Source organism: Pseudophryne corroboree, chromosome 10, assembly GCF_028390025.1.
Source record: "Pseudophryne corroboree isolate aPseCor3 chromosome 10, aPseCor3.hap2, whole genome shotgun sequence".
Lineage (NCBI taxonomy): Eukaryota > Metazoa > Chordata > Amphibia > Anura > Myobatrachidae > Pseudophryne > Pseudophryne corroboree.
In genome coordinates this window covers 4,811,044-4,816,145 of record NC_086453.1, presented here as the reverse complement: position 1 = coordinate 4,816,145, position 5,102 = coordinate 4,811,044, and the positions used below count along the sequence as shown (strand labels likewise).

The 5,102-nt window shown below is 38.0% G+C and overlaps 1 long non-coding RNA gene across 1 annotated transcript; it reads left to right on the top strand.

Annotated features, from left to right (window-relative positions):
• Positions 1-231: 231 nt before the first annotated feature.
• LOC134966875 (uncharacterized) lies at positions 232-3,666 on the top strand. Its single transcript, XR_010188719.1, has 3 exons — positions 232-630; positions 704-894; positions 1,496-3,666. It is a non-coding gene; the product is annotated as an uncharacterized LOC134966875 (long non-coding RNA).
• The last annotated feature ends 1,436 nt before the right edge of the window (positions 3,667-5,102 follow it).

Here is a 5,102-nt window from a genome sequence, read left to right as displayed (position 1 = left end):
TTGTTTTTTTTTAAAAAGTGGTTGTGATGTTAGATGCTGGAGTACTGGAAAGTGGTTTGGAAACCACTTACATGTGTAATGTCATCTTTAGATAATGTTAATTATTTAATTTAAAAAACAATATTTTTTATTTTATTTTTGCTTGTATTTGTACAGTGACACCACACTGCAGTGTAATTTTTTTTTAAATTGCTGCATTTTGTTTTTGCTCATATAGTGGTAATGTGTCTTTGGAGTGCCACATCACAGAGCAAATTAGATATTGCATCTGTAATATTTTTCCTTCCAATACAAAATGAAGTTGTGTTTTTTTTATTTTTTAAAAACCTTTCCTTGAACTTGTGGCCTATGTCAGTGTCCTGTACATGTTTTCCTGTGTTGATGTTGCCATAGTGCATATGTGTTTTGGTCATTGTTTTTTTTTTTTTTTTTTTCTGGTCCTTATGTTTGTTTTAATTAAAAACCAAGCATTTCTAAAAGAATAAATGTTTATAAGCATAATGGGTGGATGTATACACAATAGCATGATTTTTTAATATCATTCATTTTATACAGTGTCTGAAAAAAGCAGTACTCCTCGTCGGCCAGTAACTCCTATCACATCTGATGATGATGACGCTGCGGAAGCAGGTAAAGTGTCCATTGTAGTATAGGGTATGCTTGTAAAGGAATGGGCATAACAAAATTGCACTTTCATTAAAAGGTCCATCAAAAGAAGTATGGAGCAGCAGAAGTGGCACTTCTGTAAGTCATCACCACAAAAAAACTGTGCCCGAAAAGAAAGCAAGGTGGTATGTCCCGGCACAAACACAGCAGGCTACCCCGCCACGTAGATTATCGTCCGTATGTTCTGTACCCCCACTCCAAATTTTGGACACACCTCACATCTTGATTGTGAGTATCAAACTGAAAAATATGTGAAAAATGTCAGAACATAATCAAAATCAGTCCTAACCGCATTAAGTCAAAACACATCCAAAAGTAAAATACTTACCGCAGTAAGTAAAAGCTGAAATGGAATCCAAACTAAATGGCCTTGTCCACATCCAGTAAAGATATGTATGTCCACTTGAGCCATACAGTATGACATTGGGTATAAGATGCTGCAACAAAAAAGCATGTTGGTTTGTTTGCAAAAAGTAAGGTTGTTTTTCCAAAAATCACATGTGTGCTTGAGGTAACATTGCAAAATACATATAAAAACATTACTATGTTTGTTTGAACAAAGCTATAAGGTAACACATTATGTATTCCAATGTGTTTTTATGGTGGAGTATGTGTGAGCTACAATAAAACTAAAGTGTTTGCTTTCACAATTAAGTAACCAGACACATTTGCCTCAAACAGGCATATGTATGTATTTAAGCAATGAGTGATGATGTTGCTAGCCAGAATAGTTGAAAGCAACAGTGAATGACATGTGTTCCATGTGTAGTGATTTTTTAACATTTCACAAACATATGGATAGCTAACGGAGATTTGTTTAACATTTCAGCTTCGAGTCCTGGGAACAGCATCCCTCCGCAACAACACCAACACAGTGACATGGAGGAGACAAACATCTTAGAAATGCAGCCATTAATGCAAGGAATGAGCCCCCCAGCACCTGTGAGTACACCACCACAGCAAAGCACACCACCACCACAACACAGCCCAACAACACCAGGAACACAAGGCCCTGATCAGGTGTTTTGGACTATTTGGGCTAGACAGCAGGCCACTAATGAAGATTGCCTGCGTAAGCAGACACAAATGTTTGCAAGCCTACCATCTCACCTCAGAAGAATATCAAGAAATCTGAGTAGACAAAATGAGCAAACAACCAGAATAGGCAATACCATGGAACTCATGCGAACAGACATTACACAGGTCATGGGCAACTTACAGCGCATAATGGAAGAACAGCACAGACAACAGAAAAGTTATACAGATGTGTCCACATACATCTTTGCTATATCCCACCAGGTATGGCACAGTTTGGCATGCTATAGACTCAAATATTTATCCATGCCTTGTGATTTTTCTTAATTTGCTTCTTTAATATATTACCTTATACATATGCTATTATGGCAAACAAAAATTGTAAAATTCATTTACTCGCTACTCGTGAAAAACAGCTTAGCCGTGTTTTGCATGTTGCGCCAAATTTGTAAAAAAGCAAAGATGTAAGTAGACACATCTGTATGAGCATTTTTCAAAACAATCAAAAGATTAATGAAAGTTTATTCCAAATAGTAGACAATCAAAATGCTGCTACACGTGAACTCAATGCCACCCTCACTAACCTGAATGAAACACTCAGATGCATGCACCAACAGCAAACAAGCAGCAGTTCTGGTACGACTACTCCAAATATCACGCCAGTCTCATTACCACCAAGACGGTCCACCAGAGCACGACAACATGACAGTGCTAAAGGCAAAGGGCAGAACAAGCAGCCACCCAAAAAAACGTGAAAAAAAAACAAGTTAGACATTTGTGATAAGTAACTCAAAATAGTTAGCAAGTGTTTTTGTTGCTTAAAATATATAACACTTAGCTCCTTGACCCTTTTTTCAACATCATTAATTATAAGTGGGCCAAAAAAACCCATAAATTTAGTACGCACATTTATTCATTATCATTTTTTTTTTGTATTGGAGGAGGGAAATGTTGATGGAGCCACACATACATGTTAGCAGGAAGTAAACTGACCACTTGATTTTTTTCTAATCATTACTCTTTCTAGATTACAATCATTCTCTTTGCCTGCAGATACAATAATTGCCAGCCAGGCAGAATGTCTTTAGCAGGAAGTAAACTGACCACTTGATTTTATTCTAATCATTACTCTTTCTAGATTACAATCATTCTGTTTGCCTGCAGATACAATAATTGCCAGCCAGGCAGAATGTCTTTAGCAGGAAGTAAACTGACCACTTGTTTTTTTTTCTAATCATTACTCTTTCTAGATTCCAATCATTCTCTTTGCCTGCAGATACAATAATTGCCAGCCAGGCAGAATGTCTTTAGCAGGAAGAAAACTGACCACTTGATTTTTTTCTAATCATTACTCTTTCTAGATTACAATCATTCTCTTTGCCTGCAGATACAATAATTGCCAGCCAGGCAGAATGTCTTTAGCAGGAAGTAAACTGACCACTTGATTTTTTTCTAATCATTACTCTTTCTAGATTACAATCATTCTCTTTGCCTGCAGACAATCCAAATTACAATGTTAGTGATACATATCTTAGCTATCTTATCTATACAACATTACAAGAAGAACACAATTGAGTTGCGTAAAAAGCTTGTAATATGTTGCCTTTGTTTTGTTTGTAAAACATTGTCCAAATGAATGTCAGTATTGTTGGGACATGTTTGTGTGTGTTAAAAATTATTAAGCATGTTTTTACACATGATGCTGAAACAAACAAATATGTACTTTTACAACAAAAAACCAAAACTGTGTATAATAATGTATATGTGTGGCAAACTGTGTATTTACTTACACATCATCAAGTTTACAGCATCAAACATTAGGAAATAAATTTGTCCTGATTACAGTAAGTTTGTGAGTCTTAAATATGATGGTGCATCACACATAGGGACACATGTATTCCTCAAGGCTAACATATTATATGTTGAGGAGTGTTTTTTGGGAACACAGGTTCTCAAACTCGGCCCTCAGGAACCCACACAGTGCATGTTTTGCAGGTCTACTCACAGAATCACAAGTGACATAATTAGCTCCACCTGTGAACCTTTTAACATATGTCTGTGAGTAATTCATACACCTGTGCTTCTACTGGGTTACGTGAAAAACATGCACTGTGTGTGGTCCTGAGGGCCGAGTTTGTGAACCTGTGCATTAGGACGTTACACACAATGATAAAGTGAAATACTAAATGGATGATGTGGGCTTGTAAGAAATTAGCACTGCAAGTTTTCGATCACTTATCCAGACTTAATGCATGCCACTCATAATCTGTTGTTTTGAGATTAAAAATACACACAATACACATGCGACATTTGTTTTTCATATAGCGAGGGTATGTTTGTATGTGTCAAGGAGACTGTCACATTCTGAGTAATGGTTTTTGGAAAAAAAGGCAAAACATCTATTTATGATTACACAACAAATGAAATAAGCAAACCAAGCTTACCTTAGAAATAGCGATTGATGATCTGTTGCCTAACCTGCCTCCCTACATCAGTACTCCAAGTACCACCAGATGTCTCTAATTCCTCTGCTTGCTGGCTGCTTTCTTCCTCCTCCTCCTCAACATGTGGCAGATGTTGTTGCAAACACATGTTATGAAGAAAGCAGCAGCAGAACACAATTTGAGTCACCTTGGAGGGACTATAAAACAAAAGGCCACCAGACTTATCCAGACACCGAAACCTAGATTTCAGCACACCAAAACATCTTTCTATCACATTCCGCGTGGACTTATGTGCACTATTGTAATTGTGTTCAGCAGGGGTATCAGGTCGGGACAGTGGAGTTAGAAGCCAAGAGAAACAGCCATATCCTCTATCAAAGTCGAAAAATATCATGATGCATATCCCTTGTACTAACCCCTCATGCACATGCACGCTGCTCGTGCACCTGTTCCCCCGTGCGTGCACATACCCGCAAGTTGCGTAGGATCGCTCCGGCGATCGTGCGCATGAGATGTGTATTTACGGCGGAGTTTGTGAGCGTGTAGCGTGCGACTCGATCGTAGCATATTTAACCCAAATAGTGCATTTTGTAGTTAATATTCCCCTAGACCATGTCAGCGAGTATGATTAGTTTAAACTGTTCCTGGACAGAGAGATTCCTCGTTGCATGATAGGAAGGGTCAGATAAAGGTTGAAAGGTGGTGTCTAGTATCCAGCTGTAGGGTATTTTAAGAGTAACATTCCGATGTTAGTTAGAAAAGGATCGCTCGCTCCTGCGTATAGTTATGTACAGAAGTAGATTATGAACATTAACTGTATTTGCTGTAAATTACACATGCGGCGGGGATTCTGAGGATACCTCCCACCAGAGCAGTTGGGGACACAGCCCACCTGTTCAAATCCACCTATGACCTTTGCTGTAATGTAGAGACACATCCCTGTGTCCAATGAACAAT